The sequence below is a fragment of the Phyllobates terribilis genome, unplaced genomic scaffold, assembly GCF_046119375.1.
Source record: "Phyllobates terribilis strain yellow unplaced genomic scaffold, ASM4611937v1 Scaffold_12__6_contigs__length_324123572, whole genome shotgun sequence".
NCBI classification, from domain to species: Eukaryota; Metazoa; Chordata; class Amphibia; order Anura; family Dendrobatidae; genus Phyllobates; species Phyllobates terribilis.
In genome coordinates, this window is record NW_027362772.1 from 229,805,137 (window position 1) to 229,821,057 (window position 15,921).

Consider the following 15,921-nt stretch of genomic DNA (forward strand, 5'->3'; position numbering starts at 1 on the left):
GGAACATAGAGCTATCACCGGTGACTCTCTGGAGACACTGAGAGTTTTTAACTACCAAGAAAGGGTTTGTCAATTAGCAGCAGAAGATGGAGGTCACTGCTGGGTCCTAAAGGGAGACGGATGTCACTACCTACAGAGATGAGAGGATCGAGAAGGCATCTGCAATGCCAAGTGCAGTGACCTTCTACACCCGGATCCAGAACGACTGTCTGTCACAGTTGATACACCCGTGACACTATGTCTGTAGATTGGTAGGAGCCCTAGGGCACTAAGACTACCATGCTCGGGTGCTGTTACTGTTCACAAGCAGCAAACAGAGATCCTGACAACAGAGAATGTAAAACTAAAGCGTTAATCTTTAGCTTTTGTGCCTTCTTTATAAGGGGTTTTATACCACTACAAGTAAATTTTATATTCTTTTATCATCATCTGAAAATCCAGAATGCTGGATCTCATTGATGCCAGAATAAAGGATATTTACTGTGCATTTACTAAAAGGGTTGTACAAGATTAGAAAAAACATGACTGCTTTCCTCCAAGAAACAGTGCCGCATCTTTCAACAGGTCGGTTGTGGTATTGCATTTCAGGTTAACTTAATTCAATAGAGCCGAGCTGCGGTATCAGACACAACCCACGGACCGATGTGTTTTCTAATCCTGTCCACCTCCTTTAAAGCGACTTTTACCACCAGATAAATTATGTCACCATGGTGGTCAGATGTTTAAAGATGCTTTAATTAACCCATTACCTTCTATTCTTCTGTAAAATTAATGCATTTCAATTCTACGGAAAGCAAAAACTAGAAAAAGTTGTCCGGCCTCTACGATGACATAAGTATTCGGTGTAGTGTAATTACTTGACATTTACGTTAACCCAGTTGTGGTTTCTATCGCATAAAACTGTGACCTCAGCATTGGGACATTCTGCAGGTTATGACTGTACATAAACATTTACATTTTCCCCTAAAGATTGCAGTTCAAAAGATAAAAGTTATATTTTGGTGTAGAGAGGTCCTCAGTGTCTAATCAGATTGCGATCTGTGACGTTAAAGGGCTTGTCCGGGACTTTTTACATTGATGGCCTAACCGTAAGGCTATGTTCACACATCATGTTTTTTTTTGCATCACAAATCTGCAGCAAAACCTGATCTCTGGCAGGAAAGAAGCTGTGTCAAAAATGCAGGTTTTGCAGAGTTTTTTGATGCGTTTTTTGGTGCGTTCTATTATACGTTTTTTTTTTTGCAGAATTGTGTCTCTTGTTCATGCTTTGTCTCTTTTATGCATGTACATAAAGTTCCATGGAGAAAAAATCTCATTCAGGTTTTGGCATAACAGTGGGGGAGGTAAATTGTTCAGGAATAGTTTAAGAAATAAACTCAATGCACTGCCAGTGTGTATGACACTATTTACTTTCACACTATGGGGTCTGCCATTCAGTTGCACATGTATTGTTCAATTTCACACCTCCCTGGGCCACAGGTATTCTTCAATCTCACATGTAGCTCAGTCAATGTTTCAATGTACACATCACTAATTTAATTAAACACTTCTTATACAAACTACCATCTCAGTGACCAAGACAAGATGGTAAAATCCCAAAAAATAAATGAGTTTCACATACTGTTGTACTTGCTTATTTTCACTAAAAGCACAGCAAAACCTGATAGCTATGTTTACGCATCATGTTTTTTTCAGCATGTTTCACTACCCATTACTTACTATGGGTGAAAAAATGCTGAAAATATGCTGAAAGAAGTGACATGCTCTATTTTCCAAAAAAGGCTGCAAGGCACAAAATACGTAACAACAAAAAAAACATGATATATGAACAGAAAATTCTGGTTTCTCATAGACTTTGCTAGTACTGCAAAAGGCAGCTGAAAATTTGCATAAAAATCTGCAGCAAAAACGCTTAAAAAACATGATGCGTGAACATAGCCTAACACAGACAACCTCTTCTTCATCCCTATGTTTCTCTTTGGAAAATAGTAGCACCTACTGTATACTCACTTCTGGTGCAGACACTGTTCCAGCGGTTTCTGGAATGGCTCTCCCGGGGACTGAGTGACATTTTTGTGTTCTGCAATCCCTGCGGCCAACCAGCGGCCGCTTCATTCTCCCCACTTTGGACAAATCACATATATCCAAAGGAAGTGAGAGCTGCTGGTCACATTGTCTTGTGATCCCAGAGAGAGCCAGCGCCAACAACACTGGACCGGCAGCGGAGGAGCGTATAAGTATTATTATTTTGCAAGGGGAAAACATAGGAATTGAGAAGAGGTTGTCCAAGTAGTGAACAACCCCTTTAACAGACAACTCCTTTGACAGAACACAGAGGCCTTGAGGACTTCCTCCAGTTTCATCAAGCTTCTTTTTTTGCTGATTGGCTGAAAAGTTAACTTGTTTCGACTCCTTATAGTTTAAGTCTCATGTCAGCAGGGTTACATGTGAACATTTTGGAGGTTGCATCCTTTTTCTTGCTTTTAAAGCAGAATAAAATCTTACCAAACTTGCACACTTTATGCATACTCCCTCCTAAGCTTAGTTCCTGCTGAACCTTTCCTAATCATACGTCAATGCTTTGAGCTGACTGGAGGCATATACAGTTATATGAAAAAGTTTGGGCACCCCTATTAATCTTAAGCTTATTGTTTTATAAAAATTGGTGTTTTTGCAACAGCTATTTCAGTTTGATATATGTAATAACTGTTGGACACAGTAATGTTTCTGCCTTGAAATGAGGTTTATTGTACTAACAGAAAATGTGAAATCTGCATTCAAACAAAATTTGACAGGTGCATAAGTATGGGCACCCTTATCATTTTCTTGTTTTAAATACTCCTACCTACTTTTTACTGACTTACTAAAGCACTTTTTTGGTTTTGTAACCTCATTGAGCTTTGAACATCATAGCCAGGTGTATGCAATCATGAGAAAAGCTACTTAAAGTGGCCACTTGCAAGTTGTTCTCCTGTTTGAATCTCCTCTGAAGAGTGGCATCATGGGCTCCTCTAAACAACTGTCAAATGATCTTAAAACAAAGAATATTCAACATAGTTGTTCAGGGGAAGGATACAAAAAGCTGTCTCAGAGATTTAACCTCTCAGTTTCCACTGTGAGGAACATAGTAAGGAAATGGAAGAACACAGGGACAGTTCTTGTTAAGGCCAGAAGTGGCAGGCCAAGAAAAACATCAGAAAGGCAGAGAAGAAGAATGGTGAGATCAGTCAAGGACAATCCTCAGACCACCTCCAGAGAGCTGCAGCATCAACTTGCTGCAGATGGTGTCACTGTGCATCGGTCAACTATGCAACACACTTTGCACAAGGAGAAGCTGTGTGGGAGACTGATGCGAAAGATGCCGTTTCTGCAAGCACGCCACAAACAGAGTCGGCTGAGGTATGCAAAAGCACATTTGGAGAAGCCAATTTCTTTTTGGAAGAAGGTCCTGTGGACTGATGAAACCAAGATTGAGTTGTTTGGTCATACAAAAAGGCGTTATGCATGGCGGCAAAAAAACACAGCATTCCAAGAAAAACACTTGCTACCCACAGTAAAATTTGGTGGAGGTTCCATCATGCTTTGGGGCTGTGTGGCCAATGCCTGCATCGGGAATCTTGTTAAAGTTGAGGGATGCATGGATTCCACTCAGTATCAGCAGATTCTTGACAATAATGTTCAAGAATCAGTGACAAAGTTGAAGTTACTCAGGGGATGAATCTTTCAGCAAGACAATGATCCAAAACACGGCTCCAAATCTACTCAGGCATTCATGCAGAGGAACAATTACAATGTTCTGGAATGGCCATCCCAGTCCCCAGACCTGAATATCATTGAACATCTGTGGGATTATTTGAAAAGGGCTGTCCATGCTTGGCGACCATCAAACTTAACTGAACTGGAATTGTTTTGTAAAGAGGAATGGTCAAAAATACCTTCATCCAGGATCCAGGAAATCATTAAAAGCTACAGGAAGCGACTAGAGGCTGTTATTTTTGCAAAAGGAGGATCTACTAAATATTAATGTCACTTTTCTGGTGAGGTGCCCATACTTATGCACCTGTCAAATTTTGTTTGTATGCAGATTGCACCTTTTCTGTTAGTACAATAAACCTCATTTCAAGGCAGAAACATTACTGTGTCCAACAGTTATTACATATATCAAACTAAAATAGCTGTTGCAAAAACACCAATTTTTATAAAACAATAAGCTTAAGACTAATAGGGGTGCCCAAACTTTTTCATATAACTGTATATATAACCCTTTGTACCACGCTTTTTGGTCTGCCATTTAGCTGACTTAAGACAATTCACACAGATCGTATCTGGTATCTTTAGCCTCAAAGCGAAATATATGACAACTCAATATTCACTTGTTTCTTGCACTTTTGTTTTTTTTTACCAAGTCTTTAAATTATTTGCAGCATCAAAATATTGGATCCCAGACTGGTTTGAAGAACTTTTCCGGATTTTGTATACAAAGTATTGGGCTGTTAATCGGGCGCTATACTGTATGGGGCTCATAACTAAACGCTGTATGGTGCGGTTATCTGCTCTGCAGCACTGGGCACCATTTGGTGGGTTCATAATGCCAACAGAAGTTAATACAAAGGACATAATCCAACCAAAGGTCGCCAGGGTAAGACTAGTTTACTAATGTGCCTAAGAATTTTCAGGGTGTTGTCCACCACTTGGAAATTAATGACTTATTTTTGGGATAGGTCATCAATATTAGAACAGTGGGGGTCCTACATCCTACACCCCACCAAAAACCTGTTATCAGTAGCCATTGATGAAAAATGCAGCTCGACACCATATTCAGTATGATTGGTGGAGGTCCGACCTCTAGGACACCCACAATCCTGAAAATGAAGGGACTGCGGTGCTAATTAATTGCTGTAGCCCCTTCAGTTTCTTGACCTGTACAACAGACCCCCAGCTGCACACTTTGAAGCAGAATCGCAGCACAACTCCACAAGTACCACTGCGCCGCTCCACAGGAGCCACAGCACTGAATCTGCGCTGCAGCCCCTTCATTTTCAGGAACATAATGAAGGAATGATGGAATGTTTTTGCGATGTGCCATCACTTTATGAGATATGAATACCCCTTTAAATCTTCTCAATGTTTTTGTACTTACTATATTATCCAAACGAGGACTAGATTCTTCAAATCATTTATTTTTATTCTTTGTTTACTGTGTGGGGTAAATATTGTAATATTTTATTAATTCAAATAGTTACTTATGCAGCGATACCAAATATGTTTAAGGGGTTGTTGCAACATCATGTCACAGGAGCCCTGCTCCCCAGTGTCCCGACCTTCTGTTTGTGGGGATGGTGCAGTCAGAATGATTAACTGTCATGGGTGTGTCAGGTGTAATAGACAGTCGCTCTGGATCTGGCTGTAGAAGGTCTCTGCGCTTGGCATTGCAGACGCCTTCTTAATCCTTCTTCCTTTAGGACCCAGCGGCGACCTCCCTCCTGCTGCTGATTGACACATCTTAGCATGGGAGTTAAAAACTCTCAGTTTGCTGCAGGAGATCACCTGTGATACTTCTATTTACCTTTGTGCATGCTTGGAGCACTAGCCGTTGGCTGACTTCTTCTCTGGTGCCCTTGGAGGACAGTTGGCATTACTCCTCTGGTGTCTACTCAAGCTAAGTTTATCCCCTTTGTTTGCCTATCTTGTTGTCTTTACTTTGTAGTGGGGCCTGACCAGTGCTCACCCCTCCCCCTCCCTCTCAGGGGCCAAGCTCTAGGGATATACAGGGTTTAGGGTCCTGCTTGGCGATTGGTGTGAAACCAATATAGGGACGGTAGGGTAGGCAGGGTATTATTAGATCTGCCTAGGGGTCTCCACTCCCCCTTTCCCTAGTGTTTGGGCTTCCTCCCCCTCTTCCCTTCGTGTTGCACTTAGTCTTTCCGACACCTTGCCTGACATTAATAGTTTGGTCCAGGGGTTCATTGGGCCATCTGCTTTGCCTCTGCAGTATCAGAGGAGCATAGGTACACTGATGGTGGTCGGACCAAGATCAGGGCTTGGTTTTTAATAATAGGTATATTGCAAAGTTGCTTCTTTAACATGCACTTTGCAATTGTAACCAATTATGATGTAAGATCTTTCATTTTTTTACATTTTACTATTATTGCAGTGTAATATGATTATATTGCTTTATTAAACCCAGTCACAGATTCCAACATAATTGGGACCCTTACTACATAAAGCAGGCTCATTCCTTGAGCCCGCATGATACATGCAGTGAACACATCCACCATACATGTGCAGCAGATGTCGCCAAAGAAAATCTGGGCAAAGTCGCTCCCCAACCCCCAAATGTAGTGAACTTGCCTGAGTTTCACAGATGCTGAGGCCGCCATGCTTAAAGGGAATCTGTCAGCCCAAACTGACAGTATAACCTAAGCACATAGTTTGTAGGAGATATTCTGTGACATGTAAAAGTTTGGGCACCCCTGGTGAAAATTACTGTTATTGTAAACAGTTAAGCACGTTGAAGATGGAATGATCTCTAAAAGGCCTAAAGTTAAAGATGACACATTTCCTTTGTATTTTAAGCAAAAAAATATATATTTTCATTTTTTATATTTTACAAATTACAAAGAGGAAAAAAGGCCAATGCAAAAGTTTGCGCACCCTTAGAGATTTGTGTGCTCAGATAACTTTGAGCAAGGTTTCAGACCTTAATTAGCCTTTTAGGGTTATGGCTTGTTCACTATCATAGTTACTAAAAGCCAGGTGATGCAAATTTCCCAGCTTTATAAAAACCCAGCCTCCTCTAACCTTGTGCCAAAAAACAGCAGCCATGGTTTCTTCTAAGCAGCTGCCTAGCACTCAGAAAATGAAAATGGTGGAGGCCCACAAAGCAGGAGAAGGCTATAAGACGATAGCAAAGCGTTTTCAAGTTGTTCTTTCCTCAGTTTGAAATGTAATTAAGAAATGGCAGCTACCAGGAACAGTGGAGGTCCAGATAAGGTCTGAAAGACCAAGCAAAATTTCAGTGAGATCTTCTCATAGAATTGCTAGAGAGTCAAATCAGAATCCCCGCTTGACTGCAAAAGACCTTCAGAAAAATTTAGCAGACTCTGGAGGTTTGGTACATTGTTCTACTCTTCAGATACACCTGCACAAATATGGCCTTCATGGAAGAGTCATAAGAAGAAAACCTCTCCTGCATCCTCAGCATAAAATTCAGCATCAGAAGTATGCCCAAGAACATCTAAACAAACCTGATGCATTTTGGAAACAAGTCCTGTGGACCAATGAGGGTAAAATAGAACTCTTTGGCTACAATGATAAAAGGTATGTGTGGAGAAAAAAGGGCACAGAATTTTAGGAGAACATCTCGCCAACCGTTAAGCATGGGGATGGATCAATCATGCTTTGGGGTTGTGTTGCAGAAAATGGCACGGGGAACATTTCTTGGGTAGAGGGAAGAATGGATTCAATGAAGTTTCTACAAATTCTTGATGCAAACAGAACACCATCTGTAAAAAAGCTGAAGTTGAAAAGAGGATGGCTTCTACAAATGGATAATGATCCTAAACACACATCAGAATCCACAATAGACAACTTCAAAAGGCGCAAGCTGAAGGTTTTACAATGGCCCTCACAGTCCCATGATCTAAACATCATTGAAAACCTGTGGCTAGACCTCTAAATAGCAGTGCATGCAAGACAACCCAGGAATCTCACAGAACTGGAAGAATTTTCCAAGGAAGAATGGCTGAAAATCTCTCAAACAAGAACTGAAAGACTCTTGTCTGGCTACAAAAAGCATTTATAAGCTGTGATACTTTCAGAAGGGGGTGCTACTAGGTAATAACCATGCAGGGTGCCCAAATTTTTGCATAAGCCTATTTTCCTTTTAGTAATTTTTAAAATGTAAAAGATGACAATATATATATTTGTTGCCTAAAATACAAAAGGAAATGTGTCATCTTTAACTTTAGGCCTTTTAGAGATAATTTCACCTTCAACTTGCTTAACTGTTCACAATAGCAATAATTTTCACCAGTGATGCCCAAACTTTTACATGTCACTATAGCCCCTAATTGCTGTCTCCGTTCTCCAGAAGCTAAAGCTTAATCAAACATGCTAATTAGGGCACTCAGTGCACCATGGGCAGAGCCAAGAAGCTCAGTTCACCATTCCACCCACTGGTTTTGCATTGCCCCGCCTCCCTCACTGGTGATTGACAGCACTGGCTAACCTGAGCTTTCTCTGCCGTCAGTGCTCACTCCAGGCATAACTTGAAGCTTATGGGCCCCAATGAAATACCTTTAAGAGGGCCCTCAATTATTGTTAGTCTTTAATAGTATTGATCTTTTCATTAGGGTCAAAGAGACTTTTGGGATCCTTTAGACTCTAGGTGCCGGGTGAATTTGGAACCCCTGCACCTATTGTAGTTATGCCCCTGACTCCAGCCAAGTCAGCATTGTCAATCACCGGTGAGAGAGGTGGGGACATGCAAAACCAGTGGACGGAGCGGTGCATTGAGCCTCTTGGCCACACTGAGGGTGCACTGAGCACCCTCATTAGAATATTTGATTCAACTTCACTTTCTGCAGGATGGAGGCAACGATTAGAACAGTAAAGAAGTGATAGTGACTATATCCCCTACAATGCTTTGTGCTTAGTTTATAATGTCATTTCGGGCTGACAGACTCCCTCTAAGATCCTTTCTTATCTTACCACTAGACAATGCTGTCAGACCGAGTCTCAATGTCTACAAAATGAATTGTGGGAGGCAATGTCAGGTATTTTGCAGACAGGTACTTCACTGATTTATGTTACGATCACAAACCACATTTTATTTCCCCTACTTTGTAAATTTTATTCTACCGATACCACGTCATCTGTGTGCCAAAAATAGACATTTTGGAAAATTCCAATGCTGTCTGAACTTTTAAAAAGTAAAAAAAATAAAATAAAATGATATGCCATAAAATTCTGTAAATTAGACTATGGACTGTTTCATGTGAATTTTAGTGGCTGAAAGAATAAAATGGAATTAATATTAATTGAGTTATTAGGTGACTATAGATGGTGATCACCCAAAAGTTCAGATCCCTAATTCTGTTAATGAGAGCTAGACAGTAGATTCATACTGCCCTTAACTCAGGCAGCATAAATCAGACACCAGCTGTATTATTGTAGCTGTTTCAGAGAAAATACAGTTTGACAAACTGGACCAAGTCTGTGTATCTCAGGTGACCAGTCAGATTCAGGTCCATGGCAGCTTCTTCCCACCCTGCTTCACTAGACTGACCTGTCAGTCTGTCAGTCGTGGGGATTGGGGCTGGGAGGAAGCCACCAGGGATCTGACTCGGATTGGTCATCTAAGATGCATGGTCCCTGGCCGGCCTTCATGCTGCCTTTGGTGCAGACAGCATGAGTCTCCTGTCAGGTGCTGTATGGCTTTCCTAGATTTTTTAGCTACTAATTTCCAGGACCAAGAGGTACCTATCAGAGTGTCTAGAGTGTGCTGAGTGTACCCAGGTGCTGGGTGGCATAGTGGCACTAACATACTACTCTGCGCCTAAACATTTCATTTACCTGTCTTTTAGTATGTCCTTATTTTATTTAGATGGAAGCCTGTGAATTGTGGTCTTCACGTGGGCTTTTGTTTCATCTACTCCAAAAACACACTAATAGGATGTCTTTCTATGAGGTTACCTCTATGTATGTGTGTAGAAAAATTAGTATTCAAGTTATTTTCTTATTCAATACTATATAAAGAATAGACAATAATAGTAAATTCTTATCATTAAAGAAAAAGTGTCGTCTACGTACCTTGACAGTATAGAAATAATGCTCCTGTTTAACAGTGATAGGTTTTGAGAGGCAGGACCGTGGTAGCTTATCTTCTGACTACTCGTTCTAACATATTACTAGTTGTGGGTTACACAAATTACAAATGTGAGAAGACACAAGGCAAACGTGCCAGTTGCAAGAATTAGTATAATGTATATGTATCACAATGTTAATAATATACCATGATGTCCTTGGTGGGCCACTGAGCTGCCCAAATATCAACTCTTAAAGAGAACCTGACAGCTGATACATGCTGTCCGATCCATGGGCAGCATGTATCAGATACTAGCCGTATGAACTCAACCAGGTATGTTTGACTCCAGGGACTGAGCCGCACTGGAGACTAGTCCCTCTTTTTCTACTCCCCGCCTGCTGCCCTGGAGTGACAGGTCTCTCTTTATACATGTGTGGCACCCCAGGGGTCCGGTTGCCACAGTGGCATTGCCTACTTCACAAGGGGTGATGCCATGCCTGGAAGCAAGGAGGGGTCCCCTAATCAGGTATACCAGCATACAACACATTCCTGGCTCCAGGCCAGCAAGGGGAGCTCCTCCCCTTAGCAACTGGGATCTGGAGGCGGGGTTAGTTAGAGTAGTGGAGAGGAGTTGAAGACAGGAAAGCGACGAGGAAGGACCTTTGGAGTGGAGCTGTAAGCCAGCTCACCCCAGAGGAGAGAAACGCAGAAGAACTGGACACTGGAGTCCGAGGTTGTGGGGCACTGAAGGCCTAGCAGCAGAAACTGGAGGGCAGGAGACTGCACGTCTCCTGGCCCCATCAGACGCATGGCGACACAGCAGCACCATAGGGCCCAGCACCGCCGCGTGGGAGCGACATATAATGAAGGCCCGAGCTGCCTGCCATACGGGTGAGGAACAGACATTTTACTCAGGGACGAGGGCCGCAGCTTAGCTACAACAGGCAGGGCCAAAGAGATTAGCAGAGAGGGAAGGCCTACAACTTCACCTGGCGAGGTGGATCCCCAACTTGCTCCCAGGCCGCCCGGACCTCTACTACCAGCTAGTACCCGTGCCCCGGTCTGCTTAACAACCGCAAGTAAAGATGAGAGGAAACCGCCATTAAGTTGTGGACTGGTCATTATCTGCGCCATCACCTGCACTACACTGCACTAACAACATCTACCCTATAGTATCACTACATCCTGCCCTGGGGCTAATCTCTACCTGTGGAGAGCTGAACCAACTCTGCTGCGTCGCTATCAGCTCCAGAGGATCTGCACCGCAGCGGCGGCCCCATATAGCCGCATACCACAGGTGGCGTCATGAACATTATCTCTATAAAAACTTCATTCCCATTTTACTTTTCCCCTTTATTGACCGCCCTGGGTCACGGACCGGGTCACTGCCACTGTGACATCCCCCATCATCGACCAGCCCGGCTACCGAGTACCCCACGGCCCAGGGGGCGCGTCACATGCACACAGGAAGAAACCTGTCACTCCGGGGCAGCGGAAGGGGAGAAGTGGATCGGGCAGCATGTATTAGCTGTCTGGTTCTCTTTAAGGCTTGTTTGTATGTTGCAGATTACCTTGGACTAGTAGGGCAAGGTATTGATTCCCCAAGGCGAGCATTGGATTTTGTATTTATGCCCCTTGGGTAGGATTGTTATCCAACTCACAAGCAATGTTAACATTTGGTCTTTTACAAATCTTGCTCATGCATGCGATGCTCTGCCCGCCTGGCCACATGCAAAGTCATCTGGTGCATCCTCTTCAGCTTCATCACATACCCAGGGAGGCATTCGTCACTTCTGCACATTACCAATTCCTCTGCGGCTGCCTGCAAAGTGGGCATGACGCCACCAATTGCTCCCTCGTAATGTGAAGTGTACACCCAGCTTCTTTGCACATGCCCACGCAAGAAGAACGTTACGTGCATGCTTGAGATTCGCGGAGACCAAATGATGACATCATATATGGTGGGTGTAAATCGTGTGATTACAAGAGCCAAGGCCAGACTAGTGTGGGGGAATCAATGCTTCACTGGGCTACTCCTGGCTAACTTCCAAACCTTAAAAATTGATTTAAAAAATAGTACCCACGAATAAGCTTATTAACATTATGGTGGTGGTTTAGGAAGCAAAGAAAGGCTGACAGGCTCAGCTGCTTTGATTAGGTATGTAGCCTGTTTGTTTCTGTGTGATTGACAATGCAGGGTGTACTCTACTTCGCACTGACACAGCTTGATAAGCAAATTGCAGAGAGTCTTTACCCAGCAGGAAGTGGGCCATGATATTTCCCCATATAGCTTCAAACTCTATTTGTTGTGGTGTTCAGTGGGGGTCCCATGTCACAGACCTCCTCTGATAAAGCCACAGGTGAGATAATGTCTTCTTAAATCCTTTCCACCACAGTCAGTTTCATTTTTTATGATATGGCCTTTTTTGTGTTTTTCTTTTTTTAGTTTTTAATCCCCCCCTTTTTTACTTTTTCCATGAATATAGCCTTATGAGAACTTTTTTATGGAGAGATTTGTACTTTTTACTGGCACATACAATATAAATATTATATACAATATATTATAATCTGTCATTCTAAAGCCATAGGCATTAATATGGAGTTGGTCCCTTTGTAGTTATAAGAGTTCCTGCTCTTCTGGGAAGGTTTTCTGCAAGATTTTGGAGGTGTGTTTGGAATTTTGTGCCCCTACATCCAGAAAAACATTTGTGAGGTCGGACACTGATATTAGACGAAGGTGTCTGATGGGCTTGAGGTCCGGGGTCAGTTAAGTTTTTCAACACCAGCTCCCCCAACCATGTCTTTATGGACCTTGTGCCCTGAGCACAGTTATGGGTAGAGATGGACGAACCAGGACAGAAATGTTCGGTGTTCGTACCAGATTGTCACTGTTCGGGTTTGAAAGCCAAACACAGACTTTCTCCTGAAGTCCGGTGCAGTGTGTGGGTTAAGTCCATGATGGCGCGTGTTATGATCTGCAGCATGTACTAAGGAAAGATAAGGGAAAACTGTCCCTACAGTAAAACTAAGCTGAATCCCTACGATGTAGCGGGCTGCCTGTTCCTAGCGAACAGACCCGCCTTAGTCCTCGGCTAGTCTGAACGAAGACCTATAGCATAAGGGGAGGGGTCCCTAAAAGAACTAAGGACTGGGACAAAAATGGGACACCTCCTAAACAGAGAAGTTGTTGCAGAAAACAAAAAGATAAACAGACAAAAAAGTACTAGAGATCCCAGAAGGACAAAACGAACTGACAGAGAAAGGCACAGAAGCACCTAGCTAGAGAAACAGTCAAACACTGAAGTCCAGCACAGCCAAAAGGGCGGAGCTGGAATATAAAGGCAGATGGTCACGTGACTGCAAAACACTAGATGGAAAAAACAAACAGGAGGGTTCTAACAGCACGGATGATGAGAGAGAGAGAGAGAGAGATAGATTTGAGTTCTGGTGTAAGTTCGGGTAATGTTCTGGTACCTGAACCATACTTCCATCTGTCCGCCCATCCCTAGTCATGGGGAGCAAAAAAAAGGCCTTTTCAAAACTGTTCCCACAAAGTTGGAAAGAAACAATAGTCTAAAATATCTTGTGCTGAAGCATTAAAGATTTCCCTTCACTGGAACTAAGGGGCCGAGGCCGAGCCTCGAAAAACAAGCCCATAGCATTATCCTCCTACATCAAACTATACAGTGGGCACAATGCAGCATGGCCAACATTAGGGCATTACTGTCCTTATTGCTGTATGGGGTCCAGTGAACAGAGGTAAAGAGGAGGGGCCCAGACTCAGTGCGTGCCCTCACCTCTTGTGCTTCTGCTCATGGGGCCCCGGGGTATCTTGTGCTGGGGCACCGGTGTATCTTGTGCCGAGGCACTGGGATATCTTGTCCCGGAGCGCCGGCGGCGGAGTACATCTTGGAGCTCTCACAGCCGTAAAAACTGAACAGCCGTGCAGCTATAAGGGAGTCCCTCCGCCTCTTCTGTGACGAGCTGGAGAAGGCGTGTATGCGATGATGTCATCACTTATGCACCGGCTTTGAGCACCAGGATGCCAATCAAGAAGTGCAGCTGCAGGGGATCGTATGAGAGGTAAGTATGGAAACTTTTTTTTTTAATATAATGAATTAAGTGGTCATGGGGGACAGCAAATGATGAATTGCAAGTGGGGGGGGGCACAAATGAATTGGGAGTGGGGGGAGAGCAAATGGTGAATTACAAGTGGGGGGAGCAAATAATGAATTGAGGATGATGGACGGGGACTGCAAATGATGAATTGAGGGTGGTGGAGAGTAAATGATGAATAGAGGATGAGGGTGGGCGAGAGAGAGGACATGACAATGAATTGGGGAGGAGGGGGCATGTAAATATAATTAATCGAGGGAGCAGGAGGTACAGAGTGGGGGGCATTGAGGTTGTCGGAGTGTGACTTATAATGAATTGGGGGAAAGAGTACAGGTGCTACAGTAATTTATATATTTATTGGGTGGGAAAAGTGGCTATTTATAGGTAGGGGAGGCACAGTGGTGGACTACAATTTGTATTTGGAATGGTGGGTTGCATAATAACTAATTATATATTAATGGTGGGTACACGTCTGTTTTCAGCTGTATAGTGTAGAAGTTGGGGAATGTGCTCTGGAAGCTGTGCTCTAGATAACTGTGTGTTATTTTATGCAGAGACGAGTCCTGGCTGGAAGAAGTGATTATGGTCTACGCTGGATTAAGGAGAAAAGCGAAGATGAAGGACTTCAACTAGAGACATCACCATTGAGTCAGTGTGTTATCTGTACACTGACACTATACACTGTATACTATGTACAGAGCTCCTTTGTATAATGTCACTGGTGATCACTGTATTACCTGTACACTATATACAGAGCTCCTGTGTATAATGTCACCAGTGATCACTGTATTACCTGTACACTGACACTATATACAGAGATCCTGTGTATAATGTCACTAGTGATCACTGTATTACCTGTACACTATACACTATGTACAGAGGTCTTGTGTATGATAGTCACTGTTGATCACTGTATTACCTGTACACTATATACTATATACAGAGCTCCTGAGTATAATGTCAATGTTGATCACTGTTACCTGTACACTATATACAGAGCTCCTGTATATAATGTCACTGGTGATCACTGTATTACATATACACTGACACTATATACAGAGCTTCTGTGTATAATGTCACTGATGATCACTGTATTACCTGTACACTTGGACTATACACTGTATACTATGTACAGAGCTCCTGTGTATAATGGCACTGGTGATCAGTGTATTACATGTACACTGACAATATATACAGAGCTCCTGTGTATAGTGTCACTGGTGATCACTGTATTACCTGTACACTTGCACTATACACTGTATACTATGTACAGAGCTACTGTGTATAATGGCACTTATGGTGATATTATTACTGTGTTTTTTTATTAATCATCAGTATTGTAGTATTCGGTCACTATGTGGTGGTAATATGTGGTACAACCATGGAGTGGCGTATTTTTTCCTTATATGGGGTATTATTAGGTCACTATGTTATTATTATTATTATTATTATTAATAATAATTTATATAGCGCCATTGATTCCATGATGCTGTACATAAGAAGGGGTTACATACCAAATACAGATATCAGTTACAGTAAACAAACTAACAATGATAGAATGGTACAGAGGGAAGAGGACCCTGCCCTTGCGGGCTTACATTCTACAGGAATGGGGGAGGGGACAGTAGGTTGATGGGTTGCAGTAGCTCCGGTGTTGTTGGGGGTGGCAGTAAGCAAGGTTATGGCAGGTTGTAAGCTTGTTTGAAGAGCTGGGTTTTCAGGTTCCATCTGAAGGATCCAGGTGTGGTGGATAATCGGACGTGTTGAGGCACAGAATTCCAGAGGATGGGGGATATTCGGGAGAAATCTTGGAGGTGATTGCATGAGGAACGAATAAGTGTGGAGGAGAGAAGGAGGTCTTGGGAGGACCGGAGGTTACGTGAGGGAATATATCGGTAGATTAGTTCAGAGATGTATGGAGGAGAGAGGTTATGGTTGGCTTTGTAGGTCAGTGTTAGTAGTTTGAACTGGATACGCTGGGGGAATGGGAGCCAGTG

The 15,921-nt window shown here is 42.9% G+C and overlaps 1 protein-coding gene across 1 annotated transcript in view; it reads left to right on the top strand.

Annotated features, from left to right (window-relative positions):
• TNFRSF25 (TNF receptor superfamily member 25) overlaps positions 1–15,921 on the top strand; it is a 108,504-nt gene that overhangs the window by 1,619 nt on the left and 90,964 nt on the right. The window lies entirely within an intron of this gene.